Source organism: Lissotriton vulgaris, chromosome 2_1 (genome assembly GCF_964263255.1).
Source record: "Lissotriton vulgaris chromosome 2_1, aLisVul1.2, whole genome shotgun sequence".
In the NCBI taxonomy this organism is placed as follows: domain Eukaryota; kingdom Metazoa; phylum Chordata; class Amphibia; order Caudata; family Salamandridae; genus Lissotriton; species Lissotriton vulgaris.
Window position 1 is genome coordinate 859,489,401 of NC_141687.1, and position 23,110 is coordinate 859,512,510.

The window sequence follows — 23,110 nt, forward strand, 5'->3', positions numbered from 1 at the left end:
GGGGTAGTGAGTCTTGCATGGGCCTAGTCTTTCTGTGGGTTGTCTTGAATTTAAACATCATGGAGGCCATGGATGGAATGGGATTGTGCAGATTTGTCAGTGATTTTTGTTTTTTGGGCCTGTACTTGTGGCCTTTTCACCAGGGGTATTTGAGTCTAGCATGGGCCTAGTCTTTCTGTTGGCTGTCTTGAACTTAAACATCATGGAGGGCATGGATGGAATGGGATTGTGCTGATTTTTCTGTGTTTTTCGATTTTTGACCTGTTGTTGGGGCCTTTCGACCAGGGGTAGTGAGTGGTGCATGGGCCTAGTCTTTCTGTGGGGTGTCTTGAATTTAAACATCATGGAGGGAATGGATGGCATGGGGATTGTGCTGATTTTTCTGTGTTTTTCGATTTTTTGGATTGTTCATGGGGACAGGCCATGTGGGTGGGGGCCATTTTGAGTGCTGGTACAGGCAGGCCCTGGCCATGTGCTAGGAGGCAAGTGGCCATTTTGAATGCAGGCTTTGTTGTTAGGCCTCCAACCATTTTGCCTACTTTTCAACCTTTATTTATGCCCAGGGGTAGTGAGTCTTGCATGGGCCTAGTCTTTCTGTGGGTTGTCTTGAATTTAAACATCATGGAGGCCATGGATGGAATGGGATTGTGCTGATTTTGCAGTGTTTTTCGATTTTTGGGGGTGTTCATGGGGAGGGACAGGCCATGTGGCTGGTGGCCATTTTGAGTGCAGCTACAGGCACTGGCCATGTGCTGGCAGGCAAGTGGCCATTTTGAATGCAGGCTTTGTTGTTAGGCCTCCAACCATTTTGCCTACTTTTCAACCTTTATTTATGCCCAGGGGTAGTGAGTCTTGCATGGGCCTAGTCTTTCTGTGGGTTGTCTTGAATTTAAACATCATGGAGGCCATGGATGGAATGGGATTGTGCTGATTTTGCAGTGTTTTTCGATTTTTGGGGGTGTTCATGGGGAGGGACAGGCCATGTGGCTGGTGGCCATTTTGAGTGCAGCTACAGGCACTGGCCATGTGCTGGCAGGCAAGTGGCCATTTTGAATGCAGGCTTTGTTGTTAGGTCTCCAACCATTTTGCCTACTTTTCAACCTTTATTTATGCCCAGGGGTAGTGAGTCTTGCATGGGCCTAGTCTTTCTGTGGGTTGTCTTGAATTTAAACATCATGGAGGCCATGGATGGAATGGGATTGTGCAGATTTTTCAGTGATTTTCATTTTTTGGGCCTGTACTTGTGGCCTTTTCACCAGGGGTATTTGAGTCTAGCATGGGCCTAGTCTTTCTGTGGGCTGTCTTGAACTTAAACATCATGGAGGGCATGGATGGAATGGGATTGTGCTGATTTTTCTGTGTTTTTCGATTTTTGACCTGTTGTTGGGGCCTTTCGACCAGGGGTAGTGAGTGGTGCATGGGCCTAGTCTTTCTGTGGGGTGTCTTGAATTTAAACATCATGGAGGGCATGGATGGCATGGGGATTGTGCTGATTTTTCTGTGTTTTTCGATTTTTTGGATTGTTCATGGGGACAGGCCATGTGGGTGGGGGCCATTTTGAGTGCTGGTACAGGCAGGCCCTGGCCATGTGCTAGGAGGCAAGTGGCCATTTTGAATGCAGGCTTTGTTGTTAGGCCTCCAACCATTTTGCCTACTTTTCAACCTTTATTTATGCCCAGGGGTAGTGAGTCTTGCATGGGCCTAGTCTTTCTGTGGGTTGTCTTGAATTTAAACATCATGGAGGCCATGGATGGAATGGGATTGTGCAGATTTTTCAGTGATTTTCGTTTTTTGGGCCTGTACTTGTGGCCTTTTCACCAGGGGTATTTGAGTCTAGCATGGGCCTAGTCTTTCTGTGGGCTGTCTTGAACTTAAACATCATGGAGGGCATGGATGGAATGGGATTGTGCTGATTTTTCTGTGTTTTTCGATTTTTGACCTGTTGTTGGGGCCTTTCGACCAGGGGTAGTGAGTGGTGCATGGGCCTAGTCTTTCTGTGGGGTGTCTTGAATTTAAACATCATGGAGGGCATGGATGGCATGGGGATTGTGCTGATTTTTCTGTGTTTTTCGATTTTTTGGATTGTTCATGGGGACAGGCCATGTGGGTGGGGGCCATTTTGAGTGCTGGTACAGAAAGGCTCTGGCCATGTGCTAGGAGGCAAGTGGCCATTTTGAATGCAGGCTTTGTTGTTAGGCCTCCAACCATTTTGCCTACTTTTCAACCTTTATTTATGCCCAGGGGTAGTGAGTCTTGCATGGGCCTAGTCTTTCTGTGGGTTGTCTTGAATTTAAACATCATGGAGGCCATGGATGGAATGGGATTGTGCTGATTTTGCAGTGTTTTTCGATTTTTGGGGGTGTTCATGGGGAGGGACAGGCCATGTGGCTGGTGGCCATTTTGAGTGCAGCTACAGGCACTGGCCATGTGCTGGCAGGCAAGTGGCCATTTTGAATGCAGGCTTTGTTGTTAGGCCTCCAACCATTTTGCCTACTTTTCAACCTTTATTTATGCCCAGGGGTAGTGAGTCTTGCATGGGCCTAGTCTTTCTGTGGGTTGTCTTGAATTTAAACATCATGGAGGCCATGGATGGAATGGGATTGTGCAGATTTTGCAGTGTTTTTCGATTTTTGGGGGTGTTCATGGGGAGGGACAGGCCATGTGGCTGGTGGCCATTTTGAGTGCAGCTACAGGCACTGGCCATGTGCTGGCAGGCAAGTGGCCATTTTGAATGCAGGCTTTGTTGTTAGGCCTCCAACCATTTTGCCTACTTTTCAACCTTTATTTATGCCCAGGGGTAGTGAGTCTTGCATGGGCCTAGTCTTTCTGTGGGTTGTCTTGAATTTAAACATCATGGAGGCCATGGATGGAATGGGATTGTGCAGATTTTTCAGTGATTTTCGTTTTTTGGGCCTGTACTTGTGGCCTTTTCACCAGGGGTATTTGAGTCTAGCATGGGCCTAGTCTTTCTGTGGGCTGTCTTGAACTTAAACATCATGGAGGGCATGGATGGAATGGGATTGTGCTGATTTTTCTGTGTTTTTCGATTTTTGACCTGTTGTTGGGGCCTTTCGACCAGGGGTAGTGAGTGGTGCATGGGCCTAGTCTTTCTGTGGGGTGTCTTGAATTTAAACATCATGGAGGGCATGGATGGCATGGGGATTGTGCTGATTTTTCTGTGTTTTTCGATTTTTTGGATTGTTCATGGGGACAGGCCATGTGGGTGGGGGCCATTTTGAGTGCTGGTACAGGCAGGCCCTGGCCATGTGCTAGGAGGCAGGTGGCCATTTTGAATGCAGGCTTTGTTGTTAGGCCTCCAACCATTTTGCCTACTTTTCAACCTTTATTTATGCCCAGGGGTAGTGAGTCTTGCATGGGCCTAGTCTTTCTGTGGGTTGTCTTGAATTTAAACATTATGGAGGGCATGGATGGATTGGGATTGTGCTGATTTTGCAGTGTTTTTCGATTTTTTTGTGCTCTATAACTGAACTGATGTTCCTCTGTCTTCCATTTTCTTTAGGTGCACAAGACTCAAGAGAACCACCAGTGCCAGGAAGAAGTCCTGCAGCGGTGTGTGTGTGCAGCATAACGTCACGCGACGTCACGTCTGGCCTCAGACAACTCTACAATTCGTGCAACTGCGGCCTGCTGTCTGACCTGCTCTGAAGAAGATGGCCCCAAAGAAAGTTCTCCGTAGCTCCTCTAGCAAGAAAGTTGCTAATAAGGAGCAGAAGAAGCAAGTTACCAAGGAGGCTGGTGTGCCACCCGCCACGTTTTTTGGGAGAAAAAAAAAAAGTACGCCTGCAGCAGCAGGATCTGCTGGGGACCAAGCTGGGAGCAGCACCCCTGCTCCATTGGGTTCAGTGCCTCCACCACCACGCCAACTTAAGTCAAAGCCCTTGAGTGCTTTAGAGGCAGTCAGTGTACTTCTCCAATCACCATCGACCAGTGATGTTGGCTCATCGCAAGAAAGTAGCAGCAATGTCCCTGAATCAACACAGGTTGTTGTAACTCATCTGACAAGTGTTGAACAACCACAGCCGCAACAACAACACCATGAGCAAGTACACGCCCAAGTACATGTGGAAGGAGAGGCAGCAAAAGGAGATGCGCAAGCAAAGGTGCATGGAGGTTCACAAGTGCCCACAATAGTTGTTCCTCCCGAAGTAGGGGCACATCAGGAAATCGACAATGAAGCCGAGGTATCATTGGAAGCCACTCCTCCTGATGATCATTCATTGTCTTCCACATCCCTAGCAAGGAAAAGATCAAGGGGGGTATCTACATCTTCTTCAAGCCCACCTCGTTCTGATGCAAGTGATCTGTCTTGGGAACCACAACTGCGGTCTGACAGTGAGGCACACCATGATCTGACACCGGTACCTAAGCGTAAAAGGAAGGTCGTCCAAAAACTCAAACCTATGGAGTGTGATGAGGCTCAACAAGAAGTGACAGATACTGCTGGTGATGAAGCCTCTCACGATGACGACGAGCCAGTCATCACAAAGGTCACTGCAGCCCCACCGGGCATGCAGCAGAGAGACATTTTGACCCTATCCCGAGAAGCTGCTGAGCGTGATGATGATGTCGGCGAGGAGGCAATGGAAATGGAATCATTAGATTTGGAGTTAAGTAGTACACCAAAACCTACCGCTTCCATATTTCTTCCTCGCAAGAAGGTACCCACCTCGTCCTCGACCTCAATTCGTGGTGGTGAAAGTGCAAAACGTACTGAAGTTCGGCAATCCACATCCTCCACTTCATCTGGCATTAGCAGCAGGACCACCACCACCAGTATCGCCGCCTCCTCCGGCCCCCAAAGACATTTCAAGTCTCCAGTTTGGGACTTCTTTAGTGTTTGCCCAAAAAAGGAAAACGTAGCCATTTGTAGCATTTGTAAGCTTCGAGTTAGTCGTGGTAAGTTTGGTACCAACTATGGTACCGGAGGCCAAGAGGTCATCTTAGGAGAACGCACGATGTCCAATGGTTTGCGCACCTACACGCGATCAAGGAAGCCCGAATTGCACGCAATGAAAACGTTGATTTTTCATCTGATGATGACGAGGAGGAAGAAGACGATTCAAACACTTCACTTACACCCAGTTCCCCTGTCAGCAGCACACCCCATGGGAGCCACACTAAGAGTGTGGGAGAGAGTGAGACATCAATGCGGAAAAGTTCATCAGCGAGCGTAACTGGGTCGAAGAGATCATCATCATCCCGTAAATCCTTGGTCCAGGGCAACATTAAAAAGATGTTGTTTACAGAAGCGCAATATGAACGCAACCACCCAATGACCCGTCTGTATAACACTAAGCTGGCTAAAATGCTAGCTCTGGACCTTCTCCCTTTTTCTTTTGTAGAAGGGGTTGGTTTTCTAGAATTAGTGGCAGCGCTCTGCCCTAAATGGAAGGTTCCTAGCCGGTTCTATTTTGCCCGAGTTGCGGTTCCAGCACTACATGAAGATGTTCTGAAGGTGATTGGGGCAGCTTTGCAGAAGAGTGCTGTTCACACTATACATCTGACAACAGACATGTGGACCAGTGGCGCAGGCGCTGATTACATGTGCATCACTGCACACTGGGTCTCTTTTTCAGGGGCTAAAGCAAAGCTAAACACAGGTGTTGACACGAACATTGTTTTTAAAGCTGCTCGGAAACATGCAACACTAGCCATGTTTGGTTTGGAGAAACGTCACACAGCAGAAAACATTTTGGATGTCTTTAACACAAAGGTCCTTAACTGGCTGTCCCCACTAAAACGCAAGGTTGGTTATGTTTCCACGGACAATGGCGCCAATATAGTTAAGGCCATGAGGGACAGTTACTATTTCAGAGTGCCGTGTTTGGCGCACTGTATAAACCTGGTTGTCCAAAAATTCTTGGGTAATAAAGGCAGTGCAGCGTACAGTGTATTGGAGACCTGCCGAAAAATGTGCAAGCATTTCAGCCATTCTTTTAAGGCCCGGAAGCAGCTGAGGAGCCTGCTATATCAACGTCAAATGCCAGTGAAAGCACTCATCCAGGAGGTGGTAACACGTTGGAACTCAACCTTCTACATGCTTGAGCGTCTGTATGAGCAGTATACGGAACTCGATCAATATTTCCTTAAAGAGGGTACAGAGGAGCTGAGGATGGGTGGGCCGCAATGGAACATAGTTGAAAGCCTGACACGCATGCTTCGTCCTTTTGAGTTCTTCACGCGTGCAGTCAGCAAGGAGGACTCTAATTTGGGAAAAGCTATCCCATTGTTGTACATGCTGGAGGACCAACTGAAGGAGGTGTGTTCTGTGTTTGGAAAAGATGACAAAAACCAAGACTCTTTGCTTCTGGCTGAGCAATTATTAGAGCTCCTACAAGGTGATGAACGTCTTAAAAAGATCCACTCAGAACAGCATTACATTTGTGCTACTATTCTGGATCCACGCTACAAAAAGGCGCTGGCAGGCCAAGCATTCTTTCCTTTTGATGATGAACATGTTCCAAAGTACAAACGTTGGCTAGCCTTGTCAGCCAAGAGGTTTGAAACAGAACGGCTGGAAATTGAAGGAAATGGCAGTACATCAGCAGGCCATCCCCAGTCAAAACAATCCACTTCTGCACCTGTGGCTGTGGCACAAGTGACCTCTCAGCCGTTAAAGACACCGGCAACCGGATCATCTGCACGAAACACAACAGAAACATTGGAGGCTGAAGAGGATTGGCTAGCTCTGCGTGGGTTTGGTTCTCAAAAGGTCAGAGGCACAGCAAGAGCTAAGCAAAGTGGAGGAACCTTGGATGAGGACCTTGAGTCGATGGTGAAGGACTATCTGAATGACTCACAGAGGTCTATGTTAATTCTGACCCATTGGCGTATTGGCATGGGAAAAAAGAATTGTGGCCACAGCTCACCAACCTGGCTTTAAACTACTTGTCTTGCCCATTTGCAAGCGTGTCTTCTGAACGGGTTTTCAGTGCGGCTGGTGGGATTGTAACTCCCAAACGGAGCCGCCTCTCGCCCAAAAATGTGGAGAGGTTAACAATGATCAAGATGAATCAGCACCTCATACCACCAGATTTCAGAGTACGAGAGAGCGTGCCGGATGAAGAGGAGGTGGCCAGCAACATAGATGAGGGAATTTCTACTCTGTCAGGTGACACTGAGCTCACCCTGCCTGAATTCGCAGAGTATGATGACGAAGCCTTATTCTCATTCCTGGACCGTGATACCGAGCCCTGAAAATGAGACAACGAATCAATAACTTTCTTTTTCGTCCCTATTCACTTTTATTCCTGTGTGTCTGTCTTTCTTTGTTGTGCACAGTGAATATATTTCAAACTTTAATCAGATAATCACAAAATCAAGCCCATCAGCAGAACTGTCTTCGCTGGTTTGCTAATTGATTTGAAGTTGCCGCAGTCTGCATTCCTCAGGTTCACAAGTTCAGAAGAACATGCTCCTCTATCCTCCTCCTCCAGACTCCTATTTCCATCAAACCAGAGGGCTGGTTTACGCCCAATGAAGAAAGACTCAGCACTTGTGGGGGTGTTGTTGTACCTCTTTGCAGGTGAGTTGACGGCTCTGGGACCATTGTTGGGAAGCTCTAATACCGGATAAAAGTGGTTTGGACCAAATCCCAGGAAGAAATTTTTTTGTGTTTTTGATGACTTGCTTGCCTTTTAGGTGCTCTTAGGGAAGGTTCCGTCTGTTTGTGGGTGAGTTTCGTGGTCTGGGAGCATTGCTGGGACACTCTAATCTTGATTGCATTTGCTTTTCAGGAAATCCGTCGTGCCAACCCCGACTTATGGCCTAGCTACGCAGCGCGTTTGGACCGAAGGCCCAGAAATATTGCAAGTATGAGATTTTGCTTTTGGCCTGTTTGGGGGTGTTATGCTTCTTGGCGGGTGGGTTGGCGGGTCTTGGGGCATTCCTGGGAAGGTCTAATACCGGGTAGAAGTGGTTGGGACAAAATCCAGGCCGATTTTTTTTTGGCTATTTCTGACATTTTGCTCTATGTAGCGTTTTCGGGGGCCTGTTTGGGGGGCTTCCTGGTGTTTGTGGGTGAGTTTCGTGGTCTGGGAGCACTGCTGGGACACTCTAATCTTGATTGCATTTGCTTTTCAGGAAATACGTCGTGGCAACCCCGACTTATGGCCTAGCTACGCAGTGCGTTTGGACCGAAGGCCCAGAAATATTGCAAGTATGAGATTTTGCTTTTGGCCTGTTTGGGGGTGTTATGCTTCTTGGCGGGTGGGTTGGCGGGTCTTGGGGCATTCCTGGGAAGGTCTAATACCGGGTAGAAGTGGTTGGGACAAAATCCAGGCCGATTTTTTTTTGGCTATTTCTGACATTTTGCTCTATGTAGCGTTTTCGGGGGCCTGTTTGGGGGGCTTCCTGGTGTTTGTGGGTGAGTTTCGTGGTCTGGGAGCACTGCTGGGACACTCTAATCTTGATTGCATTTGCTTTTCAGGAAATCCGTCGTGGCAACCCCGACTTATGGCCTAGCTACGCAGTGCGTTTGGACCGAAGGCCCAGAAATATTGCAAGTATGAGATTTTGCTTTTGGCCTGTTTGGGGGTGTTATGCTTCTTGGCGGGTGGGTTGGCGGGTCTTGGGGCATTCCTGGGAAGGTCTAATACCGGGTAGAAGTGGTTGGGACAAAATCCAGGCCGATTTGTTTTTGGCTATTTCTGACATTTTGCTCTATGTAGCGTTTTCGGGGGCCTGTTTGGGGGGCTTCCTGGTGTTTGTGGGTGAGTTTCGTGGTCTGGGAGCACTGCTGGGACACTCTAATCTTGATTGCATTTGCTTTTCAGGAAATCCGTCGTGGCAACCCCGACTTATGGCCTAGCTACGCAGTGCGTTTGGACCGAAGGCCCAGAAATATTGCAAGTATGAGATTTTGCTTTTGGCCTGTTTGGGGGTGTTATGCTTCTTGGCGGGTGGGTTGGCGGGTCTTGGGGCATTCCTGGGAAGGTCTAATACCGGATAGAAGTGGTTGGGACAAAATCCAGGCCGATTTTTTTTTGGCTATTTCTGACATTTTGCTCTATGTAGCGTTTTCGGGGGCCTGTTTGGGGGGCTTCCTGGTGTTTGTGGGTGAGTTTCGTGGTCTGGGAGCACTGCTGGGACACTCTAATCTTGATTGCATTTGCTTTTCAGGAAATCCGTCGTGGCAACCCCGACTTATGGCCTAGCTACGCAGTGCGTTTGGACCGAAGGCCCAGAAATATTGCAAGTATGAGATTTTGCTTTTGGCCTGTTTGGGGGTGTTATGCTTCTTGGCGGGTGGGTTGGCGGGTCTTGGGGCATTCCTGGGAAGGTCTAATACCGGGTAGAAGTGGTTGGGACAAAATCCAGGCCGATTTTTATTTGGCTATTTCTGACATTTTGCTCTATGTAGCGTTTTCGGGGGCCTGTTTGGGGGGCTTCCTGGTGTTTGTGGGTGAGTTTCGTGGTCTGGGAGGACTGCTGGCTATATATACTTTACTTTGCAAGGGGTTTGAAGCAAATCCATGGTGGCAGAGGGGAGTTAGGGCCTAGCTGCAGAGCGCGCGCGGAGTGATTTGGGAAATTTGTGAAAAATTGACTAAGTCCTAAGCATGAGCGAATTTTGCGGATCTCGCGTTCGCGAATTTTGCGGATTTGCGGATTCGCAATCCGCAAAATCCGCGAATTCCCGCGAATTTGCGGATTTTTTTTTTGTGTTCGCCCGTGTTTCTGCCAGTTCGCGAGGGTTTTTACAATTTCGCAATTTGCGAACTTACCTGTCGGGTCGCAAGTTTTGCGAACTTGTTGTTTCTACGTGTCCAGCCTGTTTGGGACACTCTTCTTCATCACTGCCACTCTCTGTCACCACTGCCACTCTCTGACTACTCATGCCACCCTCTGGCCCACCCATGCCACCCTCTGTTTCATCACCACACCCTCTGGTTGTCCAGTGTACATTATTTTCGGCAAAGCAAAGCACACCTTCCCTGCCTCAAGTGACCTGAATTAATTTGGGGCTGATTAATGTGTCACAGAATATTTTTTTAGCTGGCACCTGCTTCCTTAGTGCGCCCTGATTAGTGATCTTTTGCACTTGCTAAGTGCTTTCATTGTTGCAAACACCTGCCCTGCCCCAACTGACAATAATGAATTAGGGGCTGATTAATGGATTTTAACTTCCAGCCTGGCTCCTGCTTGTCTCCCTTAGCTGTAATTCAGGACCTTTGTGGCATATGTGTAACTATTCTGAGGTTCAGAGCAGGGTCACATAATAGTTTCAACTGGCAACTGAACTCTGGAGGGGCCCCTCAGGAAGCACTACAGGAAATGGCTACTAATGATGAGCCTGAACTTTTGAACCTGGTAAGTAGTTACTTTCAGTTTTGCTAAGATCGTATTTCTGCAATTTTGCACTTATTCGCGGGGCGCGAACTCACGCGAACAGTGCGAGCAGTGCGAGCAAAATCCGCTGCTCGCGGATTTGCGGATTTTGCGGGAGATTCGCGAATCTCGCGGACTGCGGATTTCCCGAAAATCCGCAAAATCCGCGAGCGGAACGGATTTTCCGCCCATGCCTACTAAGTCCCCATTTTTGTACTTTTGCTCTTTGGCTGTATGGGGGTCTTCTACTCGTTTTCTCCTGGGTTGACGGCTCTGGGGCCATTGCTGGGAAGCTCTAATACCGGATAAAAGTGTTTTGGACCAAATCCCAGGCGGAAAATTTTTTGTGTTTTTGATGACTTGCTTGCCTTTGAGGTGCTCTTAGGGGGGGTTCCGTCTGTTTGTGGGTGAGTTTCGTGGTCTGGGAGCACTGCTGGGACACTCTAATCTTGATTGCATTTGCTTTTCAGGAAATCCGTCGTGGCAACCCCGACTTATGGCCTAGCTACGCAGTGCGTTTGGACCGAAGGCCCAGAAATATTGCAAGTATGAGATTTTGCTTTTGGCCTGTTTGGGGGTGTTATGCTTCTTGGCGGGTGGGTTGGCGGGTCTTGGGGCATTCCTGGGAAGGTCTAATACCGGGTAGAAGTGGTTGGGACAAAATCCTCGCGGAAAAGCCTTTTGGCACTTTTTGTAACTTAGGGTTCGTTAGGGTTAGCCCTAGCAGCAGGATTGCATGTGTTTCGGGGTGTTCTAGATTTTTCCAACTGAGTTCTGGGGTCTTAGAGCACTCGTGAGAATGTGTAATTTTGGTTGCAAGTCATTTGAAGAAAATCCATGGTGGGAAAGGGGGGATTTGGCATAGTTAAAGAAAGCCTTTGCCACTATTCTTAACTTAGGGTTCGTTAGGGTTAGCAGTATTTCTATTGCATGTGTTTGAGTGGGGGGGATTTCGAGTCTTGGAGCGATGCTGGCTATGGCTACTTTTGCTTGGTTGCTTGCAAGTGGTTTGAATGCAATCCACGGTGGGTAATGGGTAATTAGGAAGGGGGTACTTCGGCCTACTTTTACTTTCAAAGTAAGTTTTGTCACCAGTTTTCTGCTAGGCCTCGTTTTTTGAGATTTGATTGGGGGTCTTCTACATTTTTGCGACTGGCTTTAGTAAGGGTCTGGGTGGGAGCACTGCTAGGAAGATCTAATTTTGTTCTAAAACACAGTTTACAGTACACCTAGCTTGAGGGGCAAGATCCGCTACATTAATTTGCCCATACTTATTTATCCTTCAAAAGGTGACTCAGAGTACGCACTTTCAAAAATATTGTACTGTCTACTAGGAAAATCAAATTGTGACTTTTTGCACTCCACAGCCTACATACCTTATATTTATTTATCAGTGGTGTTGTAATATTATATCACTTCCTGTTTTTCGTTGAATAATTACAGGCCGGGTTTCAGTCTCTGCAATGGGGAAAAAAGGATGGAGTCAGGCTTCACAGTAGCGAGCCACAATTCAGCATCAGGCAGGCAGTGGACAGGGTGTCTTCTGGTGACCAACATCGATGGACGAAGCGTCGGCTGCAATGGAGGAGTGCCGCTAATAGGAGGATTTTTTTTCTTCAGGCAACTTACTTACCACTTCCAACAGGACCACTACAACCACATAGATACAGTATCCCTTGCCTTTTTCTCTGACTGTGACTGCATTTCTTGGATCTCTCTCTGCTTCTAAATTGATCCCTTAACACATCACTTAGTCCACTCCACTATCACATCTGCACCACACATAGTCATTTGTAAGTGCTCCTACGTAATTCGCAAGTCGCAGCACGCCCCAGGCCGTAGAGGACTGGGATGGCCCCAATGATGAAGCATGTCACCAAGGGGCAACCCTGGTGAGTGAGGGGACACCGAGAAAACAAGCAATTTCTCCTTTTCTATCTACTATACCTTCCAGACCAACCCCACTGAGTGTTGTTGTGAATGGATTTATAGTGACCAGCAAGGCTCTCGGGTATCTGGCTAAGTACAGAGACCTTATGTTGAATATCGTTATCAATAATTCCACACAGGCCCTGTACTGTCGCATTCTTTCTTCCACAGTTGTCGAATGTACTACTTACTTTTCACTGACATGCATGCAGTAGTGCATGCACTTTCAAAGATTGATGGATAGGTTTGTACCCAAAGAATTGTTTATGTTCCATTGTTTGTCTATGCTGTGCTTTTTTTTACAGGGTGTCTTCTGGTGACCAACATCGATGGACGAAGCGGCGGCTGCAATGGAGGAGTGCCGCTAAAAGGAGGATTTTTTTTCTGCAGGCAACTTACTTACCACTTCCAACAGGACCACTACAACCACATAGATACAGTATCCCTTGCCTTTTTCTCTGACTGTGACTGCATTTCTTGGATCTCTCTCTGCTTCTAAATTGATCCCTTAACACATCACTTAGTCCACTCCACTATCACATCTGCACCACACATAGTCATTTGTAAGTGCTCCTACGTAATTCGCAAGTCGCAGCACGCCCCAGGCCGTAGAGGACTGGGATGGCCCCAATGATGAAGCATGTCACCAAGGGGCAACCCTGGTGAGTGAGGGGACACCTAGAAAACAAGCAATTTCTCCTTTTCTATCTACTATACCTTCCAGACCAACCCCACTGAGTGTTGTTGTGAATGGATTTATAGTGACCAGCAAGGCTCTCGGGTATCTGGCTAAGTACAGAGACCTTATGTTGAATATCGTTATCAATAATTCCACACAGGCCCTGTACTGTCGCATTCTTTCTTCCACAGTTGTCGAATGTACTACTTACTTTTCACTGACATGCATGCAGTAGTGCATGCACTTTCAAAGATTGATGGATAGGTTTGTACCCAAAGAATTGTTTATGTTCCATTGTTTGTCTATGCTGTGCTTTTTTTTACAGGGTGTCTTCTGGTGACCAACATCGATGGACGAAGCGGCGGCTGCAATGGAGGAGTGCCGCTAAAAGGAGGATTTTTTTTCTGCAGGCAACTTACTTACCACTTCCAACAGGACCACTACAACCACATAGATACAGTATCCCTTGCCTTTTTCTCTGACTGTGACTGCATTTCTTGGATCTCTCTCTGCTTCTAAATTGATCCCTTAACACATCACTTAGTCCACTCCACTATCACATCTGCACCACACATAGTCATTTGTAAGTGCTCCTACGTAATTCGCAAGTCGCAGCACGCCCCAGCCCGTAGAGGACTGGGATGGCCCCAATGATGAAGCATGTCACCAAGGGGCAACCCTGGTGAGTGAGGGGACAACTAGAAAAAAAGCAATTTCTCCTTTTCTATCTACTATACCTTCCAGACCAACCCCATTGAGTGTTGTTGTGAATGGATTTATAGTGACCAGCAAGGCTCTCAGGTATCTGGCTACAGAGACCTTATGTTGAATATAGTTATCAATATTTCCACCCACGCCCTGTACTGTCGCATTCTTTCTTCCACAGTTGTCGAAAGTACTACTTACTTTTAACTGACATGCATGCAGTAGTGTATGCACTTTCAAAGATTGATGGATAGGTTTGTACCCAAAGATTTGTTTATGTTCACATTTGTTTGTCCATGCTGTGCTACTTTTTCTTATCTCCCAAAACCTTTCCCAAAAACCCCCGTACCCATCCATTTTTCAAACCCTAACCCTCTTCCCCCGGGCTGTGTGGTTTTGATTGATGTGTGACTAAATTACAGCAATAAATCCACACACTTGCTGGGGAGGATAAGGTGATAGCAACAGGCTGGTGAAGAAATCCGAGGATATATTCTTACTCTGCTTGACAAAGACCCATGGCTAATGTCAAAGAACTTCAACCAAATTAGTTATACTTTAACATTTGTTAGGCTACAATGTGGCACTGTTCTAGTGTACTTCTGTCACCTGCTATATTCTGTATTGTACCTTTGTATTGCTCAGGAGGACAAACCAGATTTAATTTTCTTTTTTTTCATAGGCAAGCAACTGCCACTGTGTCACACCACTAGTACCACCGCTATGAGGAAATTTTATCCGCCCAGGATTGCCAACCTTATTTGCTGTTTCCCGTGGAGCCAGCCCTGGGACTAGCCCTACTTGCAAACAGAAATTACAGGTAAGATAGGCGTTTGGTTGGAGGTAGTATAATGGAGTATTAGGAGAGACGAGAGTTTTGATTGACGGTAGTACTACTAAAGTCCTAGGACTATTCAGGAAAACAAACTTACTGTTATGTTAAACCCCCACCCACCAGACTCAAAAGCAGTAAAAAACAGGTATGGTCAGATAAAGTTTCAAAAAGTATATTTTTATAGCCCTAACAAAAGAATCTCCCGCAAGACCCTCCCTAACCCCAACGATTGTCCTTCAAAAGTCCCCAAAAATCACAACTCCCAATTCCCACCCCCAAAAGTCTCTAAAAAAGGGGCAAGGGACACTATGGCAGGGTGCTGTTGGAATTAGCAGCCAGGGCATCATGCTCCTTGCGGAGGGTGGCAAGTTCGAAGCGGAGGCCCTCCACCACGTTCTTATAATTATGGACCTCCTGCTCCAGGTAGGACAGTCTGAGGGATAAGCGGCGCCGGTGTGCCTTGCAAATCCTGTGAGGGGCAGCTGCTTTCTTTGCTGCTGGGCGGTGGCGTTTGGCTTTGGTAGCCCGGCTCCGTACCGCTGGAGCACTGCGCTGGCTGGCAGCCCGCACGGAGGAGGATGCAGCTGTCCCAGTGGACGTTGTTGTTGTACCAGACTGCGTCTCCTCCTCCTCCAGGGCCACCAGCCGCCGATATTCAGCAACAGTGGCATCCAGCCTCCGTTGCCGGGCCATTCGAGCCAGCTCCTTCCTCCTTGATGGTGTCTGCGATTTGGAAGGAGCAACTACATGAAAAAAGAAAGACATAGTCTGTAACGAATGCTCCTTAAGATTAACACAAAATGATTGAGCAGAAAGTTGTCACAGTACAAGTAGCAAATTGAAAGCACAGTGCATAACTATTGAGGACAGTATCTATGTAACCTCCGACTTCTTCATCCTTGCTCTAACATTAGTGGGAGTTTAAGGAACAAATTCTACGAGCACTATGGACTTCTATTACAGTCGACTATGACAGTACACCACTCTTATTCTTCTTCTTCTCTCTTGTTTAGGAAAATTGGTACGTTATCTTATGCAAGCCGGCATAATGCCAGCGCAGTGAACTTGCACCCGAGAAAAACAGACGCACACCATGGTGAGTGAGACAGACTTGCGTTACTGTACCGGTCCAGTACATGCAGGTGGTGAAGCTCTTACTTTTCTATTACGGGTGGCACTGAGAATACTCTGTTAAAAGGGCTACTGCTTAATTAATTTAGCTTTCACCCTACAGTGCAAATGAGTATTAGAAAAGGAAAATGAAGAAGCTAAATTATCTGATTATCTATCACTTCACATGGGATGTATTTGATGACATATGGGATGACTTTAGGTGCTTTGCTTATTATTGAGTGAACAGTGATACCCCCACACATGAATGACGTACTACTACTAAACTAAAGTTATTAAGGGAGGTAGGGAGCGTCCACCGTAATAACTGGATATATGCTGTGCTTGCAGTTGCAATACAAACTACTGCTACTATTCATGGTAGTCTTTGGACAACGTTACAACTTCTTTTCCTTCCCTTTCCTACACTGGAACGGACGTGCGGGTGCGGTGTTACATGCTCTTCAAAGTAACACTTAGTTCATCCAGTGACCGTCTACTCTCTCTAGATTCACATATGCTATCTAAGAGTCAGATAGTACCATGAATGATCCAGGCATCCATCCATTCAAAGTATATTGCACACATACAGTTTCTGTCTCACCCACCCAGGCTGTTCTCCTTCCACCCATCCTTGCTTCATCATTCACCCAGCCATGCACCATACCATTTTCTTACCTTCCCAGCCACCTCGGGGACCAAGGAAACACATATCATTCTTCTTTGCCAGTCATCATTACATTTCTCGTGCTTCCACACTTACACCCTTCTTTCGCTTTTCGTTCATCCCATCCATCAAGTTCACCTCAGATCTGATTGGGATTCTTCTCGCCAAAAACTTCACAGCTAAGTCGAAGTACATTTAGAGGAGGCTACTACCTGCTTTTTTTATAATACACCCGTGCAGAAAGCACACTCTGCAGTCTTCAATCCCAATGACTAAGGAATGTATAGCTTACCTCTGCCCGCCACCACCGTGTGAACCCTCACAGGCATGTCCTTGTCCGGCACTTGCACCGCCTCCTCCCCAGAGTTGTCCTCCTCGTCCAATGCCACCACCACCTCCGTGCTGGCCCCGTCTTCAGATGTTCCACCTACAAAGTACATTTAATAATGTTAGAATACACCATTCACTACTATATAATATTTGGTCTAGGAGGAAGAAAGAAATGTGAAAAAAAGTGTACAATTTAATAATTTTTGACTGTGTACTCTAGAGTAAAAATGTCCCTTTTTCCAGGGAAGGCTGTTGTCTTGCTGCACTTTTTGGCACAACTGATGAATGTTTGCTTTTTACTTTTTAACACGCACCACTTTTTCTCCTAACAGACAGAACCTTGACTTCTAAGAACACGAGCAGGATCAAGTTCAAACCAGGTGAGAGCTCGGCTCGACCACAAGAAATGTGTCCAATTAATCGTCAGCACTAAGCACTTTTCCATTTTCAGTTACACGTTCACTTTTATGACAAACTTGAATTTAATAAATGTGTTTACTTTTAATAAAGCTTTTAAACTTAAATAGACTCTGTGGTTTTTGGTCCTCCAGACTAGAGTGGATGAGCTAAAGGTTTTCGAATTTTTGCAAGCATGAGTCCGTGCCTCTGCCATCGGTGACTTTGGGAGCTAAATGACTCTGCCACACTATCTAGTCAGTAAGGAGATTGGGGGTTCAACTACAAAGTCTGTTATCACTGAGGTATGTGGAAAGTCTAACAGTTACAGCACCTATTATAATTGATAAGCTAAGCGATGCATTATTTAGTGTCCATAGTTCTGTTTGTGCAGATTTGTCCCTGCAACAGTAGTAGAATGGATTGTCCTCCTATCCAAACCAAAAGTAAAGTAGTATCTTATTATTTCTTGGTGGTGGTCATTCACCTTTTTATTGTTGGCAATGGTCAAAGCATAAACATTTAGAATACTTGAAAAGACATTATGGACAATCCCAGAGGACTACACTCAGTGCATAGAGCTATTGCTGACTAGAATGGGAGTCCAATGGAAATGCCAAATGTGCAATCTTAGTTAGCTACACAGACAGACTAATAAGAATAATCTAGTAATACCACACGGAGTCATAGTCGAGGCAGGATAAGAATTTAGATCCAGTCTACAAGAAGATCAAAGACGATTTAGAAAAATCGAATGAGGAACCCTAGGAAAAAATAAGTACTCTATATTAAAATTAAAACTTACTGGGGCCAGCAAAGGAGCCCTCGACTGCCCGGTCCTGGCCTGCATCGACAACAGCACCCTCCTCCTCCTCCTCCTGTGTCCTCCTCTTGCCCCTGGGGGAAGCTGATGTACAACATGAAAGAAAGAAAAACAGAAAACATGGATGATATTTCTCAACCAAATCAAACATTTAAAAAAGAACTAACAAAGTAACAAAATATTTTTGCGAAATAGCAAATAGGGAACGACTCATGTGGGCGACTACGTCATTACTTTAGTATTGCTTGATTTGAGGACCGTCGAATTGGAAACTACCCTATGTAACTCACTAAACAAAGTACTAAAAAGGTTTGCCTAGGATTGGCAGGCAGCAGTCCGCAGCACGCAAAGTGACAGCCAAAGTCCATCATGATTGAAGATCAGCGACAACACTAAAGTTTCCTACTACATTCACCAGTCATTAAAATACTCAAACTATTAATCCACCACCACTATTTCTTCTTATCGCCATGTGTACAAAGGAAGGACTGGACTTGAGTCTGTAGGGGCTGATTTAGAAGGCCCTTCCGGCTCTTTTGCTCCATTGTTGCGTGACTTTTGTGACGCAGCGACAGCACAAAAGAGGCGCAATGGTGCGGCGTATATTAACAACGTGACGCATCTGGGAGATGCATCACGTTGTAAAGCCCTGCGCCAATAGGGGTGTTCCGGCTCAAGGGAGGGCGTTCCTGCGCAGGAACGCATCCTAAAACTGGCTGAGGGAAATCTACAAGATTTCAATCAGTCACTTTGAGGACAATGATGCGTGACTCAAACCCTGCGCCTGCTTGAAGCAGACGTACGGCTTGACGCAGCATTGGGGAGATAGGGCACCCCAGAGCATTGATGGAGCTGCACCATCGTTGCGACGCAACTCCAGCAATGCGCCGCCTTTACGGCACAGATGCGTAACGCTTTGGTGACGTTTTGGGCCCATGGCGCGCCGCATTGTAAATACGGCGCACCATGGGTGATGGTGGCGTGACGCACAATTACTGGCGCATCCCTGCAACTTTGCAGGGATGCGCCGGTAATTAAAAATCTGAACCTTAGTGTGTAGCATTACGCAGTTCTTTCAACTACACTCATACATAATTTCACAGGCCAATGAAATGAACACAAAATCTAAAACAAATAAGCATAGTAGCAACACTACTGAGAAGAAGGAGAGCAGTGTACCTGAAATGCACAGAAGATTTTGAAATAAAATTTACCTACAATGTAATGAGCAGCATTATTGCTCTTGGTAAAAAACAAAAATTTGCAATATAATAACACAGCAGGAGAAAACATAGTAGTAAAGACATAGCTACTACTACTCACCAAGCCCGGGGATCTCAAGGCCAAGGAGGTCGAGCAGATCTCGATCACGGGTCAGGACATCCGTCCAGCGGTGGGTGGCCTGGTTGTAGGTGCGCCAGACCCGAGAGTGGTGGTAAATGGCCTGGCACACCTTCTCCCACCGCTTCCGGCGCTCCCGGGCCCCGTACCCGGCACTGATCTTGCCGCCTCCCGGCGGCGCTGAACATAAAAAATGAGTTGGGCCACCTCCTCCGGGGTAAAGATCACCCGTGGCATCACTAGCTCCCCCCTCAAACGCCCGCACGGGAGCCGGACACGGGGTGCGGGACCCTTCCCCTTCTCGGGATGCTTCCCGGCTCCCTTCACCATGGTCTGGGCGGAAAGGAATAAAGAAAATAGAATGGGGAAGAGAAGAAAAGAAAAGAGTTTACAAAAGTAGTTTAAAATTAACCAAAAGTAGCAGTAAACACAAAAATATAGGGCTAGAAAAATAGAGGGATAGATAATAAGTAAAATAGATTAAAAAAAACTTCAAACAAGCAAAGGATGGCAGAGATTGACAGAGGATACAAAGACCATGCCCAGAACCATAGCAATGAATGAGAAACAAGATGGCCGCGCCCGTTCACGACCGCGCGGGTAAGTTCGCGCGAGATTTTCCTTGCGAACACGCGCGAGACTGTACTGGCAAGCCGCGGACTTTGCGAGATTACACTTCGCGCCCGGAAACGGAAATACGTCAGGCAAACAAGATGGCTGCGCCCTTGAACGACCGCGAGGGTAACTTCGCGTCTTGCGCTACGAGCGGCTCGCAAAAACGCACAAAACCTTGCCAACTAACACGCCGCAAAAAAAACAAATTGCATATTCGCACGAATTTGCGGCTTCCGAATCCGATCTCGCGCGTGTTCGCACCCCGCGAACCCCGCGAAATTGCAGAAAAACGAGTTTTTCAAAACTGAAAGCACTCGGCAGGGGCAAGAGTTCAAACTCATCATTAGTAACAATTCCCGGTAGTGCTTCCTGACTGGGGCCCCTCCAGAATTCAGTTGCTAGTTGCAACAATTGTATGACCCTGCTCTGACCCTCACAGCAGGCTCATACAATAGCTACAAGTAGGCCACAAAGAAGGTCCTGGGGAAAAAAAATGCACTGCAACAGAAAGCAAAATTACAGATAAGGAAGCATGTGCCAGACTGGAATTTTAAAACAGTGACACATTAATAAACTAACCCCAAATTAATTCATCTCAGTTGAAGCAGGGCTGGTGTGCTTGCTTTTCCCCCCCATAATCTACAGTAATGATGAACCAGAGGGTGGCATTGATGTAACAGAGGGTTGCAGTGGTGAAACAGAGGGTGCTGGGAACCTGTGATGATGAACCAGACGTAGAAACAACATAATTCGCGACCGTTGCGCGACGAAATGTAAGTTCGCAATTGCGAACTGGTACGAAACCCTCGCGAACTGGCAGAAATCCTTGCGAACACAAAAAAAAAAAATCCGCAAATTCGCAAGAATTCGCGGATTTTGCGGATTGCGAGTTCGCAAATCCGCAAAATTCGCGAACGCGAGATTCGCAAAATTCGCCCATGCTTACATACTGCCACTGATTGGGATGTTTACTTGTGGGCAGCTGAATTTGCCTAATGGCATGCAAAATTCTACAAAATTCTCTCCTTTCTATTGTAGTTACGGTTTTCATCCTCATCTTATGCTCCTTCTTTCCTCTCTCACATCTACAATTCCTGCTGCACAGGAATTAGTAGATAACATATATGACATACAACGTACAGCACAGGACAGCCTAGACAAACACAAATAAGTCTACAAGAAATATTCTGACCTCCATTGCTGACCTGGCCCTGATTACACTATTAGGGACATGGTGTGGTTGCCCACTCAAAACATTGCATTGAAAGGTTTGCATAAATTCATGCCCCGTTTCATAGGTCCATACAAAATCATTAATACGATTAACCCTGTCGCTATGAAACAAGAATTGCTTTCTACATTGCGGATTCATCCAATGTTTCTGGAAAGGGGCGACCACTCGGTCCCCCCGAACGTATGGCAGAGTGCCTCGATCCCCCCGGGAAGCCATTTTGGGCGGGAGGCGCGTCTCGGCTGGTATGCCCGAAGCGGCGTAGCCGGGGCGCGCTTTTTCCCGCCCTAGAGTGGGCTGGCCTAGACACTGGCGCGGCTGGCCACGCCCTCGGGGCAGGCAGGGGCGGGTTTACGCCCGCCCTGAAGACGGATAAAAGGAGAAGCAAGACCAGAGGACATCCTCTTGTTCCTGTGCTCTGAAGCTGCACCTCCTCGCTGCACGTGAGCTCGAGACGGAACGAAGAGCCAATTTTGAGCGTTTTAATCGTTCTTGTTTGTTTTACAGTTACTTTGTTGGAAAATGCCGAAGAAGGTGGGAAAGCGCATGACTACTGACCAGATGCTTCGTGTTCTCATGAAGGAGATGTCCGAGCTAAAGAAGCGGGTGGACAAGAATGAGGAAAGGGGTCCAAAACGTCCTTTGGCGGGAGCAGCCCCGGGAGGGAAAAACAAGAGGCCCAGGAGGGGGGCAGCGGGTGAAGATATCCCGGGTCCCAGTGCCCCGCTCGAGGCTCCAACTCCTGTGCCGGAGGAGGGGAATCCAATTCCCGTTGTGGTCACCCCCGTGTCCGAGGATGATATGCCGCCCGAGTTGGCAGCTCAATTGGCAGCGTGGTTGGGCAAAGGTAACGAGGGCGCCACGGCTGTCGATGCGCAGGCGCTGATGAAGCAATTGCGTGAGAAGCGGGAAGCAGCCAAGGTGCCCGTGCCGGCTGCAGTAGGGGACAAGACACCAGGGACGATTGCGACCACAGAGGCAGCGTCAGGTGCAGGTAAGCGGCCATTGCCGATCGCGAGGGATGAGTCAACACCCTCGCGGAGAGAAAGGTTGGGGCAACATGTTCCTTTGGCAATTAAGGAAAAGATTTGGGCGGGGGAGTATGTGAACATTTTCTCACTACTTGTTGATCATTATGAGGTAGAGCATGTAAAGAGTCAGAAGGATCTCATGCATCCGAGTGTTTGGCGCGCAAAAATGGCCGCCTTTAAAGTGAATGAGAATATCGGCAATTGGGGCAATGCTTGGGGAATCTTTACATCAATCTTGGGGGAACGTAGACCTGAGTTGCTTTCCGAGTTCCCAATCTATCAATCACGAATCATGGGGTACTCGACATCGCACCAGGGTAATCATTGGTTCTGTTACGATAATCTGTTCAGAAAGGAGAAGGAGCATAATAAAAGTTTAACCTGGGATTGTTATGATTCCTTGACTTGGGATAAAATGAAGGAGTCGGGGATGTTAAAAATGCCGTTGGTGGGAAGTAATGTTGGCGAATCCTCCCGGCAATATGCGGGGACGCCCTTTCGATCAGGTACGGGTACCGACGAGTACTCGAAACCTGCCGGCAGTACCGGGAAAAAGGGTTTCTGCTTTAATTTCAACAGGGGTAAATGTACTAGACCCCAGGGATCGTGTAAATTCAAACATGAATGTAGTGGTTGTGGGTCGTCCCATCCTGAGTCCTCGTGCAGAGCCAGAACGGGTGATAATGGGGGGAGAGGAGGTGCCAAACAGGTCTAATATAGTCCGAGGGGCGCCTTTACCTACCCCTATTGATACCCTGGCGATGATCCCCTGGCTCAGTGAATACCCGGATCGTACTTCTGCTGGGGTGCTGCGGAACGGTTTTTCGTATGGTTTCCGCATCCCGGTAGGGGACTTTCAGGGTGTGGAAAAGTGTAAAAATCAACTTTCCGTCCTGCAGCATACGACCGTGGTACAGGATAAGATCCGAAAAGAGGTGACTCGAGGTCGGGTCGCCGGCCCGTTTAGTGTACCCCCGGTCCAGAATTTTGTTTGTTCTCCCTTAGGGGTAGTCCCCAAGAAAGACCCCGGTGAGTTCCGACTGATTCACAATTTATCAGCTCCGCGAG